Source organism: Condylura cristata, unplaced genomic scaffold (assembly GCF_000260355.1).
Source record: "Condylura cristata isolate star-nosed mole 26May11 unplaced genomic scaffold, ConCri1.0 scaffold00007, whole genome shotgun sequence".
NCBI lineage: Eukaryota > Metazoa > Chordata > Mammalia > Eulipotyphla > Talpidae > Condylura > Condylura cristata.
In genome coordinates this window covers 15,623,933-15,648,938 of record NW_004567108.1, presented here as the reverse complement: position 1 = coordinate 15,648,938, position 25,006 = coordinate 15,623,933, and the positions used below count along the sequence as shown (strand labels likewise).

The window sequence follows — 25,006 nt, the reverse complement described above, 5'->3', positions numbered from 1 at the left end:
AATGTGCCAGAATCCTAGGACTGAGAAATAGCTGGCAGTACCACTACAAAGCCTAACTAGTTGAAGCTAAGGCCAGACCCTCAGGCCAGGGTGGGTCCCAGGCACAGGATAGTTGTCTCTTGGTCCCACTCAGCCCCTTCATGGCTTCTAGCTCCCCTTCTGGTTTCTCCTGGGTGGAAGGAGAGAACCAGAAAGGATATAAGGGGGTGCTTCTCCTCAAGGGAGCCAATCTTTGGAGACTTCCAGAGTCCCAAAAGACCTTCAGTGCCAAAATGTGCTTCTGCGGACATAGGCCCTTTTCTCTTGTTCTGTCCAGTTTCCAAGAAGAGAACCAGCATATCAATAAGCGCCTTTAAGACACAAAGGCTATAATTCATCCATTCCTTCTGCGTTCTCTATATCATTTCCTCTCTTCACTTGCTTTCCTTTCATCCTGCCACACGACTGTCACCTCCAAGAAAGTCTCGTGGTTGCCCCCTGCCTAGAGATTCCAGCTCAAGCATCTCAGCTGGTCCTCCATGGAGTTTGGGCTCCACAGAGAACTGTCAGATGTGACAGCAGAAGGAACCAAGCTCTTGGTCTTTTTCAGTGCCTGCATTTCACACGTATTTCCTGGAAATTTGAGGATTACTGGTATTATTTTTTTTTTTTTTTCAAAATCAGCATTTACTTTCTGCTGAGAGCCTAAAAGGACTGAAGTCCTCTCCCCCAATCCCAGCCCCAGCCAAACCCAACAGGCCTACAGGAGCAAGCTCTTACCCCCAATCTCTGACCTTTAGAACCAGCTGAAACAAAATGTACCCGTGTTTATTTCAGCCAGATTTTGTCTTGCCTGCCTTATCCCCGTAACTGAACAATGATAACAATCCTCCGTACTTTACTACACAAATAAATGATTAACAGTGGGCTGAACCTTTCCCAGCGTCTAGAGGATGATGGGTTAGAGTCCCAGTGTTCTCCCTGCCAGGGTAGAACATGTAGAGGAGGAAGGCCGGCCATACCGCTAGGCTCTAAGAGAAAAAGATGCCGCTGGCTTCCGTCTGGAATATAAGTGGGGTGACATGGCACGAAAGGCACAGGTGAGACGCCGGGGATTTTCACCTTTCTCTGTCAGTTTTGACTCTGTCCTTCCACATTCTTTTCTGGGATAGAGTATGGGGGTGGTGGAGGCATGATTAGGTCGTCTAAGGGTGCGCAAAGGTCTCTGAATGTTTTAACAAGCATTGAGCGAAGATGGCGTGCTAACATACAGACCAATGTCAAGGCCCACGCTGAACCCTGGGGAGTTCAAGGGGGAAGTATGGACCTGGCATGGTAGTGAAGATCAAAAGACCAGCATGGTCACGTGACCGGCATGGTCATGTGATTGACTAACCCTAGGGCTATGGAGAAGGGAAGCTAGGGGGAGGGAAGCCGGGGCGCAGGCTCAAGGGCACTTTGCCATGGTGTGGAGTTGGGAATGGGTTATCTTGGATCTCACTAGCAGGCAGAGGGACAGACAGAGGCCAGGCAGTGGACTGTGAAGCTGAGTGCGACCCATGCCAGGGTGATTTGGACTGAGATTTTTGTTGTTGTTTTGTTTTGTGCTCTAATTTGAACAGACTTCATTTCTTAGAGCAGACTTCATTTCCAAATAAAGGTGCACAGAAAGAACAGCACATCTCCATATCCTCTCCTCTCCCTTACACACAAAGTCCTCCTATTAACATCTGTATGAGTGGAGTCCATTTATTGCAAGGATGAATCAATATTGATATATTACTTTTAACTAAAGTTTGCAGTTGCATTAAGGTTTGCTCTTTGTGTTGTATAGGTCCATGGTTTTTGACAGATGATTAATAGTGTGTGTCTGTAATTACAGTATCAGACAGAATAGTGTCCTTGCCTGAAAAATCCCACCTTCTACTTATTTATACTCCCTCCCATCCTGCCTCTCCTCCTCCCTTCCCCCAGGCCCCTGGCAATCACTGATATTTTTACTGGCTTTCGTGTGCCTTTTCCATAATGTCATATGTTTGGAATCACACATATTGTCACCTTATTATTGGCTTCTTCCACATAGTGATATGCTTTTAAGGTTCTTCAGAGTCTTTTCCTGACTTGGTGGTTGCTTTCTTCATAAAACTAAGCAGTGGCATTGTAGGGACGTGCCCTAGTTTGCTCATCCATTGAGACAAACTTTTCAGTGAGATACATGGCAGAAACAAGGGCAAGAGTGAGCAAAGAGGAAGCAGCAGAGCAGGAAGGAGGGCCTGAAGAAAGAAGGAGGATGGTTTGGCGACGCAGAAAAACAGACAAGGGTGCAGAGGCCTGGGCTGGTGTAAGGCAGGGTCCTGGTCACCAGTGCTCAGTGGGTGAGACTGAGTCCTCTGAGCCCCACCAGGCCTTCCCCGTGCCAAGGGACAGAAACCTCATGTTTCATGCCAGCTTCATCCCGTGAGCCCACACATGGCAGCCACTCAGTATTTGTTGTGCTACAAGGCCAGCCATCCTGTTTCTAAAGTATGTTCCCTCAGAGACCAGAAGATCTGAAGCTTCAGAGCTTGACAGACATCTCTAGCAGGTCTCGGGGGCTATTTTGGCTGGGACCCTCCATGCCCATGGCCTGGGCAAAGCTTGCCTGGGTCATTCACCCCCAAGCAAGAATGTCTCTCATGCCACGGTCTGTGCCTGTCCTGTGAGGTGCTCTCTGGCTAGAACTAGAACCAGAACCAGGCTGCAGGGAGACAGGGCAACCAGGAGACCAGCGCAAAAGTCTGGCTCTCCACATGTTCATGTTTTGACTCAACCCAAGGCAGCAGAAGTTTCCCAAGCACCCTGTGCAATTGGAACATTAAGCGGGCTATTCAGGTGCTAAGAAACAGCTGTGAGAGCAAGAGACACCATGCCCTGGAGTCCTGCCTGAAGTGCGCAGCGAACATTCTAGATGGAAGGCGATAACTCTCCACCTCTCAAAGAGTAGTAGAGCCAGGACTTTGACTGCTAGTTTGGGGCTCTTCCTGCTGCACACCACCTGCCTCCAACTACCCTCAGAAAATCCCTTGAGTGACCTTGAGTGTCCAGTTTTATTTTTCTGATTTTTTATTAGTGCCCTGCTTTACATTGGTGCCAACCTCAGTGGGAGCAAAGGTCTGATTCTGAGACAAAGGGTCCATTACAGAGTCAGGACAGGCAAGAATGTGGATAAGTCAGTCCACGAAATGCAGGCCCACAACAATCCACAGGCTAGAATTCACTGACTTGGTGCAGCTCCCCAGATAAGAAAAGCTCACCCCCAGATGTGTGTTGGGTGCTTGACCTCTGCTTAAAATCAGGTGTTCTCCCAGGACATGTGGCAGGCATTCCTTGCTGCCAGGCCACTGGCTCTTGGTTTCATAAATACGGTGAATGAGGGTGAAAGAGACAAGAGGGTATTTTGCTTGGGACCTGCCCACCTCTGTGGCATGCTTGTGCTCTGTGACTGACACAGCCAGCCAGAGGATGGAGAACTATTGAGAATGTCTTCCCCAGGCGGAGACTATGGCAGATCTTTTTGGCTTATCCTGAGGCACAGTTTCCACCCGTGCTCCACCATTACGTAACTAGGGGGTGAGGGTCATTGTGCTCAGTTAACTCGACACCAAGAGGTGGGGGCGCTGGGCTGGCCGGGGAGAAAGTAGTTGCCTTCCCATCGTGAAGTTCCTTAAATGGCAAACCCTGAGGAAGGGGGATTGTGTTGATTCTGCACATTTCCAAGGTGGCAAGGTCAGAGCCCTTCAAATAAAGCAGATGCCTTTCTAAAAAAAAATTAGAAGGCAGCAGAGAGCGCTCAGACCTCTCCAGAAAGGCAAGCAGAGGAGAGTGAGCCTCGATCACACCACAGCAGCCTGGGGGGCTATACCTCCAACTGATCGGCATCTCCCTGCATCTGCTGGGCCTGGCAGAGAACCCAGGGTAGCCTTGGCACATATGGGCCCGCTGTGGGAGCAGAGCTGCTACCACCGCGTTCTGTGTATATAGAAGTACCTGAGGGAAAGGTAGCTTCGGTGTCTCACTGCAGTCTGTTTCCTGGGGGCATCTGCTATTTGGGTGTTAGTCAGCGCCAGCATTTCCTCTTCCTTTCTAGCTCATTTGCATTCATCTTGATCCTACCTTTGGCCACATCCTCCATTTGGTGACAGTGGAGAGACAGTAAAGACACGGTTACCCTGTGCTGGCAACACGAATCCCTGGCCACATGCATCCCTTCTCCTCCCACCATACACTGCTCTTCCACACACAGCCTTTTCCCAACACGCACTGTCCTTCCTTCCCACCCTCCTGTGTCTTTCAGGGATAGATGCAGGAGCACATTTAATACCTCCCTGTAATGAAAGTAAAACATCAACCAGGAACAGGGTTCCCAGAAAACTACAACTAACTAATGCTGACACTAAGATGAATAGAATCTAGCCCTCACCCCGCAGAAGCCTATAGGTGACAGAGACACCCATTGTGGCAAAGACCAGTGTGAGGGCATCTATAGTCACGAAGGACCCAGGCGGCTCTCCACGAGGACATCTGGCACTCACAAGGGCTGATCTGGGAAGAATTTGTAAGGACTTGTAGACTAAATGGATTGTTCAAGGTAAAGTTGGAGGAGGAGGGCTCTGGATAGCATGTTTCTGGTGGAAGGATCCTAGGGCAAGAGCAGAGGCTCTCAGAAAGTTCTGGTAACTGGAAGCCAAACTACAAAGCAGCCATCTTGTCCTGTGGCAAGCAAGGGGAGGGGTGTGACCTGATGGCAGAGGCAACGTGAACTAAGGATGGACTTTGAGGTCAGCGATAAGGTAGAGATTGAGGAACATTATGGAAGGGCTGTGGACACAAAGACAATAAGATTTGTGTTTGCAGAAGAGAAGTCCTGGCTGAAATGTGGCCAAGAGCTTGGAGAAAACAAGACAAGAGACCCAGAGAAAACTTAAGGGTTTGTTAAAATGAAATTCAGCTGGGAAAATGATGTTCCTTAGAGGTCCTTTCTCCTCACTGCCCTCCTCAAGCTTCCTGTCATCAGGAAAAGCAAGCTGGAGAAACAGGTTTTCAGGAAACTAGCTTATTCCATAATTGTGGAATTGCATTTTTTTTTAAGATTTATTTATTTATGCATACAGAACTGGGGTACAGGCCAGAGGTGCAGGGGCGGTGAGAGGATTCACCAGAGACAGAGTGGGGAACAGAACATGCCGACTGACCAAGTACACTGCTGAGGGAAGCAGCGGGCAAGTCAGGAGAGGTCTGCCGACCATGAGCCTCCGGGGCAGGCTCTTGCTGAAGTGGCTTTAGCTTCTTAGTGCTGTGCTTTAACCTGCTGAGAGGTTAAAGGGCCTGGAATTGCATTTTTGTGCTGTAGGTGACTATACCAGTTTTGTTTACAGTCACCATTGTGTGGAATCACCATCATGTAAATATTTCCCACTGATTAAGGCTAACGATTGGCTTGGTAACCAGACCTGTTTCTGCTTGGTGTTTTCCCTCCACCAGGCCTAGGGCTCCAGCTGCCTGGCACATCCTCACGGCCTGATGGACTAGGTCATGGCTTCAACAGAGAAGGTCATGGACCACCAAGTTCATTGATTCGTTGCTCTTTACTACAGGACTGTGACCAAATTACATTTCCATCAAACACCAACACAGAATTGTTTTAAACACTATCATTCAAAACACAGATTCTGGAACAAACCACCTGCTGCTAGTTAGCTCCTCACAGGAGTTTCCATGCCCAAATTTCCCCTTTTTATAAGGACAATAGTTATATTCGGTTGTGGCCCACCTAATCTCATTTTAACTTGATCACCTCTTTAAAGACCTTATCTCCAAATGAGGTGACATTCTGAGGTGCTGGGTGTTAAGTTCAGCATGTCAATGGGATATGCTGAGGTCAAACTAAAATACCATTCAACTAGAATTTTCCATGAAAAAATGAATAAGGTCCTCCTGCCTGGCACTTAGAAATACTCAACAAGGTTAGAATATGAGAGCTATAAATCAGAATGCCCCAAGTTAGTGGATAGCAGGGCTGTATCTCAGTGGCTTTACTAGTTAGACATTTTTAGAAGGTTTATTTATTTATGCATACAAGAACTGGGGCTTTGTGCCCTTTTTTTTTTTTTTAAAGATTTATTTATTTGTGCATACAAAACTGCGGTACAGGCCAGAAGCTCAGGGGCTGTGAGAGGCTTCCCCAGAGACAGAGTGGGGAGCAGAACAGGCAGATCGACGAAGTACACTGCTGAGGGGAGCAGCGGGCAGGTCAGGAGAGGTCTACCACGCCATGTGGTCACCTCCGGGCAGGCGGGGATCGAACTCATGCGGAAGCGGCTTTAGATTCTCAGTGCTGTGCTTTAACCCGCTGCACCACCAGGGTGGGCCTTTGTGCCTTTTTTTAATCAGTCAAGGCTTTCCCTGTACCAAGTGTTTTGAATAATATCCCTGGCTACAAGGTGCAAGGTGAGAAGGGCTAGGACCCAGTGAGGTCTCTGATTCTTCTTCACCCTTCAAGCTGTTCATACAAAACAAAGCAAATAGCCCCACAGAGGAAAGTCAGGGCTAGCCTTTCTTTTAAAGAGAACCATGGAAGACCTTGTCTTCCTGATGAGCCCACAAAAACAGTTGTAGTTGTCCCCCTGTCTGTGGCTCACCCATGTGGGTCCAGGCAGAGCCACTGTGAAGCCCTGGAGATGCAGCTTCTGAGAGGAGTGTGCAGGCTATTCAAGTATGTCATAGATGGCTGACCTCAAGCTGCCTGGCGGAGCTACTGATGAAGCGTGTTTACTCACCTCAGTACACCTTAGAATCAGCCCTTTAAAAAAAAAAAATGTGTGTTATCTTTTATGTGGATGGTTAGTTAGACCAGGTGCCCAATGTGACTTCAGGCTTAAGAGGAAATATCAGAAGGCAAGCTGCTGACTCAGAAGAGCTGGACAGGAGGGACGGTGGCCTCCTTGTAGATCTTTCTGTGCACAGCCTAGTCCTCTCAGCGAGGCCCCTGGCAACAGTTGGTGGCTGCCCTGGGTGACTGCAGTGGCAAGTGGCTGAGGAGACAGCGTGTAACTGGGAGAAGGGGAAACTGACACACTAGGCCACTATCCAGCCAAGCTGCCAAGGAGAAAATGATTGGTGCTAGGGGTGTCGTTTTCATTGAGGAAAATACCAGAAGGCTGTTTTCCACAGAGAGGTTTTAAGGGGATAGACTTTGCCACTCACTAATAGCCTGCACACTCCTCTCAGAAGCATGGACTCCCTGGGCTCAAAGGTCAAGGCAAGACTGCTTTCTTCTCTGTTACCCTCATTCCTGTGTCTGCTTTAACCAGGTAACCAGGAGGGTTTCTGTGATCCATTCTGTGATTCTGCTGCCCAAAGCAAAGTGACCTTGGACAAGTGGTAGTGCCTCCCTGGGCTCTTTCGTCCTCTCTTACTTGAGGAGTTTGGCGTGGCGGGAGTCACGAACTGTTCATGCTAGAGGAGACTGTACACTCCATTTCCATGCACTGGGAAGACAAGCACCCTAGGGCTGAGAGGTGAAGTGACTTATTTACAGTTGTAGAGTTAATGAGGGGACAGGAGTCCAGGACTCTGGTGTCTTGACACCCACCCAGGACCCATTCCATTAACAGTCATCTTCTCTCTGTTCATATTAGAATGCTTTCATGTACCCCTGATACGACTGAAGTTGTCAGTCTTATATCCATTTTACAGATAAGGACACTGGTTACTCATTGAGTAGTAGAGTCAGGACTTTGACTGCTAGTTTGGGGCTCTTCCTGCTGCATACCACTGGCCTCCATTTACCCTCAGAAAGTCCCAACCACAGGCCACCTTGAGTGTCCTGTTTTATAGATCTCTATATTTTTTTGAGTACTCTGCCTTAAGTTGAGGTGCCAACCTCAGCGGGAGCAGAACCTGATTCTTGAAAGCAGAAGGGTCTATGACAGAGGTAGAACAGGTGAGCAAGACACTGAAAACTCCTATTCCTCTTAGGTTGAATTAGTTTTCAGTGGCTAGATGAGAATTTAAGGAACATTTACTTAGCTGATATTAGACTAAACAGTTTTAAAGCATGAAGCAAAATGAGCTAATCAGGTACACCCTGGGGTAGGCAGTGAGGCAGCCTCTCTGCTCCAGACAAGGGTTGATACTGGCTTTCCTGCCCTCTCCCTCACCCCTCACCTCTGGCTTACAGTGCTAGGTGTCCTAAATACAGATGTCCGGGTAAGGCCAGCACCCCTCCATTGAGGCCTCAATATCTCCTCAGGGAAAGGAGAGACAGAACCTAAAATCTCTCCAGAGTGGGCCTGGATGTTAGCCAGCATGAGTCTACATTACAGCATGGGCCCATGAACCCCCCTGATCAGGTCAGTGTCACTCTGGGGGTGAACCACGAGGCAAGGTTATTTGTACCCATTACAGCAGTACCACCAGGGGGAACATTACACTCTCATGTGGTTGGGAAAACCTTCCTCCTACTCCCGGGAGCCTGACCAGAAACGCGTGTAATGAAAGGCAATGACCACACACTCCCCTGCCCCCAACTAGCCTCTCCTCCCAAGAATCAACAGCTACCTAGATGGACAAAAACTCCTGGTCCCAGTCAGAAGCAACTGCTCTAGTTCTGTGATAAGCCTCCACCTCTGAATCTCAGCAGTGTGTGAGATCTGCCTTTGCCAGGTGACTGGCCCTATAGGAGTTCCAGAGTTAATTATTAATGACCAAACAAGTTCCCAGTGAGCCAGGACTAGGTCTTGCTACAAGGCTTCTGTGTTTTCTGGAAGCACATTTTTATGAGGACTTTGTCCCCACTGGAAGCCTCCTAGGGCCCAGGACAGAGAGACCAACAAACACTGGCCTGTAATTTCAGCTGTAGAGACCGGAGCCTGACACCTCAGGGAGTTCATTTGGAACATGTTTCTAGGAATGGGGACTCTCCTATTTGACATCTTAGCCAAATGGGTGTGAGGAGAATAAAAACTGCATGATCTACAAGGAACTGGTGTCATCTGGCCTAACTTAGGGACTGTTTAAAGAGGGTTTCGTTCATGTATGAAATAACTCTGAAGGATTGCAAATACTGAGGCTATTTGTTTTACTGGCCACATGTCCCCTGCTGGTGTGGTCAAAAGGGACAGGCCCACCAGTAGAGGAGGCTGAAGACTGACTTCCCATGAGAATCCCTCACGTGGTTGTTCATCATAAAGAATTTGACTTTATGACTGTTTGAAATTATACATCTTAAAATGTAAATTGGAAAGTGTATGGGAGTTGGTTTTGTCCCTTCCTACTATGTGAAAGAGGCACCTGGAATTAAACGGAGGCACATGCTTCAAGAGCAAGAGTGGTGACTCATAAATCAGTACACTTTCTGCCCAGGGATCTGAAAACCAAGGACTTCATCATGTTCCATAACAAACAGTTGCTTCCCTAAACACCTCCAGATAGTTCCCTGAATTTTTGTATGCAAAGCAATGCTTTTTGTTATTGATAAAACATAGGAGTTGACCTTGGCCTAAATCAGGCCATAAGATCATCATTTAGAACTAATAATAATAATAATCTACATTTGCTAAGCCTTAATTCTGCCACACTGAACAGTAACAGTGAGCTTACCACAGAGGTATCTCATGGATACTTGTGTGATTTGGAAGATCAAAGAGTCTATGCACAGTGCTTAGATCTGCCCCCACCCCATCTCACCTGCAGCCCAGTGAGTATCTGCTCTGCAAAGTAGAAATATGTCTGGCAAGGAACGGAGGGAGTTGGGTGCAGAAGGGGTGGAGCTGCCTACTGGGTGAGGGTCCACGTGATGCAATGGTCCATGCCCATCTCTAACTCGTTCTAGTCCACCAAGTTCTGGACTTTTTTTTTTTTTTAATTATTATTTTAAAAGTGTAAGGATGCCTCACTTAAAAGCAAATACTCTTCTGAGAAATAATCTTTTAATTACCCAACCATTATCAGGAATTCTTTGTCAACTTTCCAGGGATCTAAAAGAGCAAGGTCACACAGGTGAGGGCCCAAGAAAAGCTCAGCCTTCTGCAGTTATCACAGATGGAATGTCTGAGAATTCAGACCAGAAGTAGAAATACTCTGATGGACTCCAGTGTGACATTTTTCTAGAAGAATAAATACAGACATATTCTCAGGTTGCCTTCTTTTGGTTGGAAAAAAAAATTTTGAAAACCCTATGTCCCAAAGAAGTGACTTCCCAAAAGGAGACATAGAGTCCTTCAAATGCCATGTTTGTGTTCTTTTTCTCAGACACTTATCAGCCTATTCCAACATTCAGTTCTGGGCTCTCCACCTAAATCTAAACAACCGCATGCCCACATGTGTCTTCCACTGGCTTCACAGGGCGGGAATGCATTTGCCCTCAAGGACCTTCTCTGTGTGTGAAGTAAGGAGCAAAGGCTTCTGCTTTCTGTGTCCTGGAGAGCGTTGGCCTCCATCATATCAATGGAGCAAATTTGACAGGACGGAGACCTAAATGCAGGCCACCTTTCTGGCCACAGAAGAATGTGGTGGACCTGCCAAATTTACTGCAGCACCCTGCACTTAAGGACAGGATGCAGGGAGAGTCTTGTGATGTCCTGTGGACGAGGGGCACTGGCAACTCACAGTGTGTCCAGTGGGGGGCGGCAAGGAAACATTGATGGGACCAGAGAAATATGAGACTGATTTGGGATGTTTACTGCAGAAGCAAAACGTCAGAGGAATGTGATGATTGACTACTCTTTCGATATCTATCATGTGGAAAAGAGAAGGAATAATCTTTGCTCTAAGTGACAAAACAAGGACCAGTGGAAGGAGATGAGAGGATAGCCTATTTTTCTAGCAATTTTTCTAGCACTACAGTGCTTGACAATATGCATGTATCTGGGGACTGGGAATCAAGGGACACCAATCAGAGAACTGGAAGAGGGACTACTTTGCCTTGGTTATGAGACTGTACTAGAGAAACCCAAAGACTATTTACTAATTGCTATTACTAAAGATTGTGTATTTATGGTTTGTTTGTTTGTTTTTTAATTTATTTATGCTTACAGAACTGGGGTACAGGTCAGAGGTGTGGTGAGTGAGAGGATTCACCAGAGACAGAGTAGGGAGCAGAACAGGCAGATCTACTGAAATATACTGCTGAGAGGAGCAGTGGAAGAGACAGGAGAGGTCTGCCATGCCGTGTGGGTCACCTCTCTGGCCGGGGATCGAACTCATGCTATAGTGGCTTCCAAGAGCTTCATAGTGCAGTGCTTTAACCCACTGAGCCACCAGGGAGGACCCGGGTTTATGTTTTTTAATGGGAAAACTATAAAAGTGAGTTTATGGTCTCTGCATTCCACAAAACGCAATCTCCAACATTAACTCTTTCATGCATGGAAAAACTGAGGAACAAGAAAACTAAGGAGGTTGTAGGGAATTTTAAAAACACATCCTGGAAGCCATGGGATCACAAAAGGCAGTTTATGGGGTGTGTAAGAATGGGGGCTGTGGAAGACAGAGGTTCAAATCCTGCCTCTGCCATCACTAAGCGCCATGAACTTGGAGGAGATCTAACTTAGTCCTGCCTTCACTTTCTCGCTGCTGGAAGGTGATAATGAGAAGCCCTGGTTCCTCCCATTGGGTCTGAAGGCAGCTAGTGCACCTGCAGCTTTAGAAGGATGCCAGCTCATCGTGAACACTCAGTAAGACTTGGTGATGACAGCTAGAACAGGGATCAGTGTGATCCCTCAAGACCATGAGAGAATTTAAACAGTATGACACCAACTGGCAATAAAAACCATATGTCTCTTTTGATTTGTGATATAATGACAAGGAAAAGTTAAATGTGGCTGCCTTTTTAAATAACAGTGGACATTTATATGGATCAATTGAAGAGTGATACAGCCTGTAAATGGAGTGATATAATAAAGTAAAAGTAAAATATGATTGCTTTTTAAAATAATAATGGATCTTTTTAGCAGTCAGTTGAAGATGATAAATCAGAATTGCATTAGAAAAAAAAATGGAGTGTAGTGAGTTGGTAAAGCTCAGCAGAATGGGAGTAGAGACAGCCCTGAGACTTTCCTAGACTGTGGCTTCTTACTTCACAGGAGAAATAGAAGTCAAGGCTTTATCCAGAAAGCTCACCTGCCCCAGTGCAGTAACATCTGGTTGACAACCTCATTATCTCTACCTAAATTTTCTTCTTATCATTAAGTTCACCTATGTGACTAGGGGAAAAGAGAAGAAAAAGACACAGAGGGCAGTATTTCTCATCTTGATAATTGCCTGGTAGTTTGAACTCCAAGGGCTTTGTGGGGGAAGGGGTGTCAGGGAAACATTCACACCTCCTTTGGTTCTTTGACTTTCCCAGATTCTCATCAGTTTACTGAGCTGGCAGCTAATGAAAGGAAGGGGAGTAAGATCCTCAGTGTCTCTCCAAGGACATATCATAGAGCTCTTGAGACTCAGCCTGCTCATTCGAATCTCCTGCTGTTTTGCAAAATGTTTTCCAATCCCGGAGTTACAGCACTTAGTTTCTATGGGAAGTAAAGGAGCTCTGTCCTAACACTAAATAATCAATTACATGTAACAGGAGGAGCTTATTTTTCACACTCCCAATAAATGCAGCAATGAGGCCTCCAGCAACTCTGGATGGACTCTTTGGAAACTGGATGGTGCCAAGAATGAGCATTTAAATTGGTTTCTTTCTCCTTGGATTGTCTATAAAGCCAACATTATTAAAAAAGCTAAGAACTATTATGCTTCATTAGTGTGCTCCGGGGCACACCCCAGTGCTTGGGTATTATGAGCTAATCATCTGCATATGCTCCTGTGCTAAGACTTTCAACTGGTCTATTCATTGCTGCCCTCAAATTTTGAGTGAGGATGAAACATGAGCTAGAATCAAGTGTGAGATGAAAGTTGTTTCTCCTGATTGCCTGTACTGTATTATTTATTTCTCTTTCTTCTATTTTTTTATGACACCAGTCATAAAACCTATCTGCCTGGAAATCTATCCTGTATAGGGAATATTGCATAACTTGACTTACAGAGAAGAAATATTTCTGGCAACAGTAGCATTTGCCATAAAGAGGCACTTTTTGGCCAGCGCACTACGGGTCAGGAAAATGAGTGCTCTTTATTTGACCAGGCACATATTGGCATGAAGCAGGCAAGGGCTCATTTATCTGGAAGATTCTATATACTGATCTGTAAAAAAGTGCACTCATCAAAAATCCAGAACTCGTGGTTGAACTTTTAAGTCAGATATAGGATAATGTCCTCAGAGTTCAAGCTCAACTGAGCTCAGGCACATGTGACAACTTGCTCATTCTACCTTACAACATTGAAGACTTAGAACAATTATCTCTTCTCCATAGACCCTGTTCAGAAAGAAGAATCTGGGGAACATTGTTGGACAAAGGCAGAGAGTACCACAGATGCCTTCTATAGTTCCCACAGGGCCTATGTATCTGTCATGGGTCTTTCCTGCACAGAAAGTGTTAAGATCTGTTCCCATTAATCATAAAACCCAGGGATTTATTGGGTTGAATTCTTTGAGCTTCCACTTTATTCCTTACTTCACAAAGAATTGTACTTAATCTGTAAATGAGTTGTTAATGTTATGAGAATTGGATACTGCCAGTTGGTATTACTACACTTCTTAAGAGAGGGAGGACTTTTTTTTTTAGAAAAATAACATAGTCTGAGCAGCATTGCTCACTTAAATTGGCATCTGACTAGAAATATTTCTGAATTTAACAGCTACATTAAATAATTCAAAATGAATGTAAGTGCACAGCAACTCTCCCCCCTAATCTAACCGAGATTGAGAGTGCCAAGTCACCCTTCTCTCACTTTTACCTCACCATCTGGAAGGGATGGCTCACCCCTCTATTAAACTAATTAATAGCTAAGCCCTAATGTACACAAATTAATGTACATCTATACTGTACTAATTAATGTACAAAAATATTCAATAATTAGTGCACAACAGGGCAGGATTATTAAGCATGACTCTTATACATGGTTTCCCCTAATAAGATCACCCTTGTTTAAATAAACAGAATGGCCAATGGAATTCCACTGTAAAGACTGTCAACAGATACTAGCTAGGTGTTAGACATGTTTCAGCTATAGATCTCAGTAAACTATTAAGATGGTTTTTGCACTCTTATGGCTCTTTAAGAATTAGACATTGCAGAATTTAACGGATTGTGCTCCTGATCACTTCTGCCCAAAGACATTCATCATCCTCTAATGTCTCTTCAGATTGCATAAATCTTGCACCTTTTACCAAAGACATATTAATCAATGACATATTCTTAAAAATCCACTATACCCACTGTTCTATACAAAACATTTTTTAGCTTGGACGAAGAGGTAGGAGTTACATGCCTTCTATAAAAAAAAAAAGTAATTGTACAGAAGAGTAACTAAACAGAGCAGTAAGTGTTGAAATGAGGGGCACAGAAGAGTATGGCTGTATGAAGCGATAGTGCAGCCTACCTGAGCTAACACAGGCACTTGCTAAGCATTTACAATGTTAGAAAGCTCTTAATTTGCAACTGTCGGTGTTGTTCTTCATGCTTGACTAGAAGTTTCTTGAGGGCAGGACCTATATCTCAGCTCCAACCAGTTCTCTGTCTTATTCCCTTGGGTCATAACTAGTACATTTTGTAGCATGGCTGAAGCCACACAGAGATAGTAGAAATGGAAAGATGGGCAATATTTTAATAGACATAAATACAATGACAGGAAGAACAGATGAGCTAAAACAAGAAGCAGGGATTAGTACAATTATGTGCTTTCACCTTCTCAGCAAACATTTGCAGATTTCTCGCAAATGCTAGATCCAGTCTGGGCATGTATGGGCACAAAGGTGAAGAAACACCATTCCTGTGGACAGAGAGAGACTTTGAGAGTAGGCTGGATGGTGGAGATAGAGAGGGGCTCACGTGTCGGGTTGGAGATGGCCAAGGTTGCTGATCAGTGAGGAGGAAGATTCACTAGGTGTGCAACGCTCACACCTTTAGCCTTAGGACAGGGAAAACCAGCAGACGAATTTAAATTAGAGGAAGTTATTGGAAAGATACCAGAAGTTCCTAACATATCATTGTTAGGAGACAGTTCATTACTGATTAAAACTTTAGTCTGGTTATGCATACTTAAAGAACTACTATTTCAAAACTTTTTTAAAACTGAGATAAATATTCACATCATCAGAATTTCCATCATAAATTACATTTGTACTCGTATTGTCCAAGTTTTACTTCATCAACATATAGTATGTGTAATTATTCTCTGTAATGTTTTCATAAATGCAACTTATTTCCTTACATAGTTCTAAAACACTTAGTCACAATTTAAAATATGGTTCAAATATATCCATAGACAAAATTCCTTTCTAGCAGACACTTCCATTTCATCCTTCATTCAATAGCATGATGGGACTCAGTGAGAACTAAATTCATCTTAGGACAGACCTTGCTAGAGGTCATCTTCTCCATTACATTTTTGTAAAGTCACACAGTGCAGTAACTAGCAGCAGTAACTAACCACCTGATTCCCTGTGTTTCCTGGGGAACATACAGTGAAGTTTTGCATTTTAGATGTAGCCAGATTTTAACAATGTGTATTTTGGTCTCAAGCCAGTTCTTGATAGACCATATAACTATCTTCAGACCCCATGAATCATGCAAACTACAGCTACTGCCACAGATATCAACTCTTGATATGAGCTGTTATGACACATAAGAGGTGAACATATTCAAATTTCTAAAGGCAAAGGGGGAAGACTAAGAAGATCTGAATGCAAAAATGCTCATGAATATCACCTTTTCTCAGGGTCTAGTTTGCAACTGACTAGTTTGCAACTGAGTAGAAAAAAAAATAGTTTCAAACAGACTAAACTTACAACAATATAAAGACAAATAGGGCCCTTTCAGGTGGTGCAGAGGGGTAAAGCACAACACTAAAAAGCTAAAGCCATTTCAGCATGAATTTGATTCCCAGCCAGGGAGGTGACCCACATGGCGCAGCAGACCTCTCCTGACCCGACTGCTGCTCCCCTCAGCAGTGTACTTCCTCAGTCTGCTTGTTCTGCTCCCCACTCTGTCTCTGGTGAATTCTCTCACCACCCTTGCACCTCTAGCCTGTACCCCAGTTCTGTATGCATAAATAAATAAGTCTTTAAAAAAAAAAAAAAAAAGACAGGCCCTCCCTGGTGGCGCAGCGGGTTAAAGCACAGCACTGAGAAGCTAAAGCCCTTCCTCATGAGTTTGATTCCCGCCTGCCCCGGAGGTGACCACATGGCGTGGCAGACCTCTCCTGACCCGCCCGCTGCTCCCCTCAGCAGTGTACTTCGTTGATCTGCCTGTTCTGCTCCCTACTCTGTCTCTGGTGAAGCCTCTCGCCGCCCCTGCACCTCTGACCTGCACCCCAGTTCTGTATGCAGAAATAAATAAATCTTAAAAAAAAAAAAAAGACAAATAGCCCCATTTATAAAAAAAAAAAAAAACACGCAAGGGATCTAAATAGATATTTCAAAAGGACATCCAAATGACAAGCACATGAAAAGAAATTCAACAGTATCATTCACTAGAGAAACAGAACCAACTCAAAGCCATTTGGAAAGGGTAAGTTTTAATATATTTAATATTATTTCTGACTTTTAAAAAGAGGAGGTTAAAAAAAGACTAAAGTTCAAATCATTTTTTTGTTGAAGCAGACCAGTATGTAGGGAAACAATAATTCCTTGATTTTGGGAAAAGGCATGAAAAATTATAGCTAAAAGAAATTATCAACAAACAAGTGAATGAGTCAATGAAGATTGGAGAGAATTCAAATGAAAAACAGACACAGAGAAAAGAAATTGACACCTATGAAATCAGGCAGATGTAAGTGGGGCTCCCATGTGTCTTTACATGAGCATATTACATGTGTGTGCATGTATTCTCTCATATATTATATTACATGGTAAGTCTATAAGTAGTCTGTGTGCATATCTGAATATATATATATATAATATATGTATAAATATATATATATATTTAAATCTCGAAAAGGAAAGTTCAAAGACTAGAGTTGGCCTTGGCCTTGTTTAGTGAGAATCCAGGTGATTTAAATCCTTTCTTCCTTTTATTTCTCTGCATTCTCTTCCTTTGCCTTTTGTGTGTGCTATAATATAATTCATATCACGCTTGAGGAGGAAGAGAGTATGGAAGTATACTGCTTGAGGAAGTGTGCTCTCTTACCAGACAAAGTTGGGACAGTTTTTGAATTCAGTGTTCAACTTGAGGATACTCATCTTCATTTTGGGAGAATGTCACAAAGAGAAAAGTGGTGTCACCTGCAGAAGAGGTTGGGCGGCAGAGCCTCTGAAATGCTAATGCTTAAAAGACATGTTCTCAGAAACTCTATAAGCAAAGTCTACAAAATGCCTTTTCCTTTGCTTGATAGATTCTCCTCCCTCAGGTTGGGGAATTCACAGGTACACCCCACATTAGTCACCAGCTACCAGATTGACACTGATCTTTCTTTCCTATCCTTCTTTCCTCCTCTCTCCCCCCTCCTCCCCCTTTCTTTTCTATCTTTAACTGTGATATATCTACAAGGAAGTTGACACCTAGAATAATAGAAAGTCACTTAAAAAACAAAGCAACTTTAAAATCATCCTTAAGACTATATCCTGGGCCAGTCCCTATGCCTAATCTAAGCAATTATCACTGACTAAGACTCATCCTTGGCTCTTAAGGTTTTCAGTCTGGATAAGCAAGAGTCAAGAAGGAGTTAGTCCAGCTAGGACAAGTCCCACAGCTTTGTGATGCTCAGGGTGGAGCTCTTATCCATTATTTCCAGTCTGAAGCTAAAAAGAGAGGAGAGTCCCACCCTGGCAGAGTTCCCAGGCAATGCCAAGGCGTTGGGCCTCAGCACAGGTCATGGAAACAGGGATCTGGTCAGATAATCAGGACATGGGATTCAAGTCTCAGGACATGGGATTCAAACAAGGGTTGAGGGGTTGAAAGAAAGTGTCCTACAGGAAAACAAGACACAGAAAGGGAGTGGTAGGGGATGGGGCAAAATGATAGCTTGACAGCAGACTGGAAGATGTTCACAACAGTATTATTTATAAGGGAAAAGCACACAAACACTTTGCCACCATCCATGAAATGAGTGAATTAAGTTTTTCAAATAATAGTTTTTCTGCTCACATTTCTTTCACAATTTGTTTGCCAAGGCATCAGTCAACATGTCCTTCAGTTGGATGTAACGTGTGTTTTTGAAGGGATTAAGAGACAGAAAAAATTCCAGTTGTCAAAAATAAAAGTAGAACTGGGAAGAATTTGGCATCTGAACTGGGAGGTCACTCTTGCCAAAGACCTTTGAGGAGAGCAAGATTCTACATTTTGCTTCCCAATGATTTATTTTCCCTGAATGAAGTGTCACAGACTGCAGGCCAGCCTTGCCACTGGGGCCCTGAATGGTTCTGCTAAACCCTTTTAGAAATGAGCTGTGTAGGGTCCAGCAGACTGACTTCGGCTTCTCCTTCCCAGGAATGACTCTTTCTGGGGAGAAAGCTCAAGCCTGAGGAGAAGAAAAAGCAAGTGATGAAAGAAATGTAGCTAAGGTCCCAAATATGAACTCCACCTCTGTCTGCTGTCCACCGTCAAGCAAAGTGTCTCTAGATGGTACAAACCACCCTGTGAAAAGATACTGAATTTTTTCAGCCAATATCTACATAAATGGCCCTGGAAAGCAAGACCTTGATAAATTAAACCTTGAATAGGAAAAGAGGAGTGGAGAAAGGGGGTAGAAGAAAGTTAGAATGAGGACAAACGTGTGGGAGTTAAGTGTGGGAAGAAGACTTGCTTCCCTGACCAGATTTGTTCTTTCAAGGTAATTTTCCTGAAGAACAATAATAACAACAACAAAACCATCCATACAGAAACGAAAGAAGCTCTAAAGCCCATGGTATAAGTATTAGAATTTGTTTTCCATTAAAAAAATATGCCTAAGTGAATTTGTTACATTTTTGGCAGAACTGATGTCATTTTTAGAGTTCGGGGTCCTTGAGTTCACTCTGGGAAAGATTTCACCAGAAGTCCTCTTTCACCAGCTTGCGGCGAGATTCTCTGTAAGACAGAGACTCAGTTATATTTAAAGAGTAAATATTAGAGACAGGAGAGGAAAAGACACTTGCATAGGCGCAAGCTGGCAGAAAGAGCTGCCCCTCCGAGCTCACAGCCCCTTTTCCACGACTGTGAGTTGTGGCATAGAGACTCCACATTAGCATGGTCCTGCCTTGTGATCTAGGAAGCTGGGAGGTGAAGGGCCTGCTAGGAATTATAGGGACATATACACAATATGGTGAATGTCGCTCCTCCTCCCCCTATGGGTTTAGTTATTTTAGGATTTGGGTTCCCAAAGTCACCTCAGCCTACATGTTAACAACCTGACTGCTGTGGTTGTAAGGAAATACACCACTTGCTTTCAGGATTGACAAAATTTTTAAACAGGCAGTATAGTTTTACTCTGATTTAAGGAGACCTGGTGCTTGAAAACACGTACTTGGATGAGATGATTTACCTCACAGAAATAATTCTTTAAGTAAAGAAAGGTGCTTTAAAAGAGCTCTGCTAGGATGCGTGGAATTAAGCATTTCTTGAGAAAGTTGTAGAAAGAAACACTTAAAGGGACTGAATTTAAGCAGCTCCCAGACACACATCTCCTGTGTCCTACAGCTGAGATTCATACACATCACAGTCATATCTTAAATTTGTTGAAATACTTCTGGCTCCAGATAGCAAGTATCTAACACCCCAGATTTCCCCATTTTGTATCTCTCTATTCCATTGTTCCAGCTGCACTTTTTCCTGTGTCACCTTCCCTCTTTTGTCAGACCTCATCATCTAGCAGTAGAAACACCTGCTCCCCCTCCTCACCAAGTGCAGCTGCTCTGAGTGGTTGGCGAATATCAACTCTATTCATACAGGAGTAACTTGGGTGACAGACCTCAACTGGGAAGAGAAAATGATTGCACCCTCTTCTAGAGGCATATTTCTCAATTATTGGTTCATTTTGGAAGCTAGTCTTGAATATTTTTTGCCATCTTTTTGCATCTACCAAAAAGGTTAAATGAGATGGATCACATGTTCATGTTTTATGTGGGTGAAATAACAGTTTACTTCATCATTATCTCATATCTTGGCCCCTCCTCAGGAAGTGGTATTTACCTGGACACATTGGGTCCCAGTGCTCCATCAAAACAAATTCTGTATCATTCTGGCAATATCATTTGCTGAGGAGAGTGAATAAGACCAAGAAACTCTTCATCGCAGAAGAAAATCTGATGAAACACGACTCCCTGGTAGAAAATACAGAGCTGTCTACTCCACTGTCCACTAGAATATGTCTGGCACCCTTTTCTACTCATGTGGCCGTAATTCTCATCACTTCAATGGCAACTGCCATGATGGTACTGGGGTAGAAGAAATTGCCCAATAGAGACAGAGATAAAGCAAATGGAGAGTGGAATCTAAATCCAGTGGCCCAGACAGTGTGCTACTCGCTTCCCTCTAAATCTTCCAGTCTTCATCTGGGATATGAAACAGGTAGGCTAGCTCAACTCTGAGAATCCTCTCAGTTCTGACCCTCCTAGGTTTGAAAAGAGTTGTATTCTAAGTCTGCACTTCCAAGCAATCACCTTCTCAAAGGTTGCATATGTGACTACATACTTGGTGCGCTCAGAGTTACCTAAGATAGGAATCCAGTGAAATCCATTTGCATGCTACTTTTCTAAATTCCTACATGTTTTGAATGGAAAATCCCTGTATACACTTTTTCAAAACATGGATGAAAGATATGAAAAATGCACTGAAGAGGCCAACAAGCTCCTTTGGTTAAAGACAAGTCTGGGGCCAATGAATTTGGGCTATTTGAGTTTTGTTTCTTAGAGCTAATCTTGAACTTTAGATCTGTTGTGATCTATCAGGAAGGCAAAATGAAATGAAAGCTTATAAAATAGTGTTGCCAAGGTGGCTATATTTTATTTCATGCCATACTTACGTTGTAACCAGAACTTCTGCCACCACAATCATTAGCAAACCTTTTGTTACTAAGGTGGATAAATGATTAGCAAGTCTTGTGACAAATGAAAGAATGAAATACCCCAAATTTTTCATTTTGTACAAGACTCACTGGGTAAATGGTAGCCATTATTGTGGCTGTACCCATAAAGATTATAATTAGATGCTAAATCCTCAGCAGCTCAAGATTTTTAAAGCTTTGGAAAATTGACTTTAAAAACAATCACCTGGCAAACATCAACCTTTCTCTTTTTTACAAGACTTCTGGAACAACTCTAGGGTCGACAGTGTTTTAAGGCTTATGAGGAAAAGAATTTATCGCTTGCAAAACTATGCTGTGTACAAGTACGATATTCCAGTGTGCACAATTCTCCCAAGTGTGCTGGCCTGAACTTCATTAACCCAAGTCAAGAGGAAAGTCGGAGTATTTATCCAGCTCATCTAAGCCAGCCCTACCCCCCAGGAAAACGAATAGAGCTTATCTGATGAAGCAAAGAGCCCTGATGATTAGACAGGATTGATGCATCTTGTGTAAATAGTACACCACAATCAGTGTCAGGACAAAGAATTGGGCAAGTCAGATACCACTCAGTGAGTTCCTTTCATTTGCACTTTCCTTCTGTCATTGTGGCCACCATTCTGAAGATAGAGTCATGATTATAGACTTGTGATTTTAGGGATCAGAATGTCTTCAGGACACAGCACTGTTTTCTTTTGATGACCCTGTGATGGTTCCTTCCCTAGTGCTTATCTGTGGCCATGATGAATGGGCATCAAAGTCACCCAGCCCATCCCTTTGCAACCAGCCTCAGGCCTTTGCAAGGTAAAGTAATTTCAGAGCAGGAATCAATTCCATCATAAAAAAAGGGAGGGGTAAGAATGAAGGTCCTAAAGGAGTTACACCACTTCCTAGGGTTACACAGGTAGCTGGGCATGAAGCCAGGATGAGAATTCTGGCTGGTCTTTTATTGTATGGGCATGCTCCTCTTAGAGCTTGTAACAAATAATATTATCTTCTTAACCCTGAAAAAAAATTCTTTGTAGAGTAGCATACCGCAAACTATTTTTGTAATGGGCTACATAGTAAATATTTTTTACTTTGCAGGCCATATGGTGTCTGTTACAACTATCCAATGCTGTCATTGTTGTATAAAAACAGCCAGAGACCGTATTAACAAATGGGTGTGGCTGTGTTCCAATGAAACTTTATTAATAAACACTGAAAAATAAATTTCATACCATTTTCACATGTCACAAAATATTACTCCATTTTGGACTTGTTTCAACTACTTAAAAATATGGGAAATGTATTTTTATGTTTTTAAGCTCACAGTGGGCTGGCTTGACCCAGGGCAGTAGTTGACCTAGCCCTGTTCTAGAGAAACAAATCTCAGCCCGCTAGAGAGTTGAACCTACATCCTGGCTAGTGCCCACCTTCTCTGGCTGCAGAGCCTCAAAACGCCTCACTTTTCCTCTGCCTAGAGGAAAAATTAGACTATCAAATAAAGTCACTTTTGCACTTCTTTTTTAAAATGCCTCATGTAATGAAAGTCATCCTAGAAATGACTAAAGTCACAGGGTTCATTAGACAAGGTTGGAAGGGAAGAATTCTTTCAACCAACACAGAACCAGCCACAAAAACTAGCTATCTTGTTTTTGTGTTAGTAAGTTGGGTTTCTTTTAGCACAGGGCAAAAGAGAATAGAAGTATGGCTTGTTAACTAGGCTCTAGTGGAAAATAACAAAATGCCCAACCCTTCTTGCTCAGACTACTAGCTCCATGTTTACAATGAAAGGAAACACTTCGGTTTGTATATAAATAGCTGCCTCATGGAATTTGACACATTCCTTGGGTGAGCATGAACGCTGGTGGCCTATTCCTTACACAGGCTGGTTTGTTTGCTCACTTCACAGCCAAGCATTCCCTTGAGTTTGAAGGACTTTCTCTCTGTTTATTTGTATCTCTTCGGTGGAGTTCCCTCTGCTAACACTGTTTTTATTTCTGGGTGAAGAATAAGCAAATGCAGGTCTATAGTTTTCTTGAGTTGGATGAGGCAATAGGTCTGAGTTAAGGGAGAGAATTATATATATATATATATATATATATATATATATATATTTGCTTCCTTCACTAGACTGTCGTCTGAAGAAGGGAGTAGGTCATGAAGGTTTTCTGGGAGCTGAAAGAAGATTGGAGGATGCCAAAGCAGTTAGTTGCCACGATAGTGACTTTTGGCAGGAGCTGCCATTGAATGAAGGTCTGCCTGTGGGTCTAGGGTAACCCAGACCCTTGGAATTCAAGACCATGAGGACTTCTGACTCATTAGAATCACTAGAATCACGTATGCTGGTTCACTGTAGTCTATTACAGTGTTTCAGTTATCACGCGTTTTGGATGCAAATGAGAGAAACCCATTCAGCCAGCCCCAACCAACATAAGCATGTGAATAAATGCCATTAATTCCAAAGTCTGAAGAAATTAATTGCATTCAGTGTCCAAGCAGCAAGCATTATCTCTTCTTCCCTTTTTTCCTACTATCTTTGCCTGTCTGCATGTTGGCTTTGTTCTCTGATGAGCTTTCCTATGTGAAAGAAAAGATGGGCTCCAGTCTTTCCATGCTTGTAGGGTAAGAGTGTCTTGAAGGGTAAGCGCGTCTCATTAAGCATCCATTCCTGTCCCTGAGGAAAGGCCCTTGCTTGAATCTTATGCTCACCCTTGGGTTTACCAGTGAATAGAGAGGTGGGGTATCCCGACGGAGCAGCATGGGTCTGTTTGTTACTAGACTCATGTGGAATAAGGACATTCTGGAAATGAAAGAATGTAGGGCAGACACAAATTAAAAGTTGTGCTCTTTGCTCATGAATTATTCTTTGTATTTATTAAGAATGTGTTTATAAATAATAAGAAGATCATCAGTTACCTCTAGAATTTCTTTATTTCCATTTCAGCCTCTTTTCTTTCTTTCCTCACTAGGTTATGAGTTGAATTGACACAAATGACAAGGACCCCGTCTTACTCTCTGTACTCTTCATGGCCTAGCTCCAGAGGACAACAAACAAGTAGCAGGTATGAAAATAATTGCAGTGGACCATGTATTTGCTCAAGATGCTGCTTATCTACTCTGCTGTGGGTCAAATATGGCAGGGACAAGAGGGTTCATTTTCCTGAGCAATTGCAAGGACTTGAACAGGGCAAAGATTTAGACACCAGTACTAGTATTACTGCCTTACTAAGCCTGGTCTGACTGAGACTGGGGGGCCATCATTCTCAGCACAATCCACAGGTTCTCTGACTTACCAAAGTGTGACACTAGCAAGTGCTTTGTTTGTGGAGAGCGTGCCATACCATGTTATTGACATAGAAAGTAATGACCTTTTAAGTAACATATTAATGGAAAAGTAATCAGCAAGATCCTCAGCTGGAAGGAAGGTACTAGAACACATTGTTTTAAAGTATGTTTCAAGGTACCCTTTTAAAAATTGCCAAAATTCACCCAAAGTTGTGTTAAAATATGAGTACATTCCATATGACCCAGCAATCCCACTCCTAGGTATTTACTCAAAAGACAAAAAACACTGATTCAAAAAGACACCTGCATCCCCATGTTTATTGCTGATTTATTTACAACAGGAAAGACATGGAATCAACCCAAATGCCCAAAAGTAGATGACTGCATTAAAAAGATGCAGTACCTATACAAAATGGAATATTACTCAGTGGTCAAAAAGATGAACTCATGTCTTTTGCAGCAACACGGATGGAGCTGGAAGGGGTCATGTTAGTGAAATAAACCAGAAAGAAAAAGGAAAAAATACTGGATGGTTTCACTCATAGCAGGAGCATAAAGGACCAGGGGAATAAAATAATAATGAACAACTATAAACGAGAGACATTTTATGGGAATAGAGAGGGGAGTAGGATCAAAACTG

At 43.4% G+C, this 25,006-nt stretch overlaps 1 protein-coding gene across 3 annotated transcripts in view; it reads left to right on the top strand.

Moving 5' to 3' along the window:
- Window positions 1–25,006, top strand: part of PRLR (prolactin receptor) — a 134,400-nt gene that overhangs the window by 37,019 nt on the left and 72,375 nt on the right. For 2 of the 3 annotated variants that reach the window (XM_004678090.2, XM_012721930.1), the window contains exon 2: window positions 24,051–24,143. The gene's annotated coding sequence lies outside the window, so the exon portion shown is untranslated. Of the gene's footprint in view, window positions 1–20,545; window positions 20,604–24,050; window positions 24,144–25,006 lie in introns of those variants that run through there. The other variant, XM_012721931.1, reaches the window with a different exon arrangement.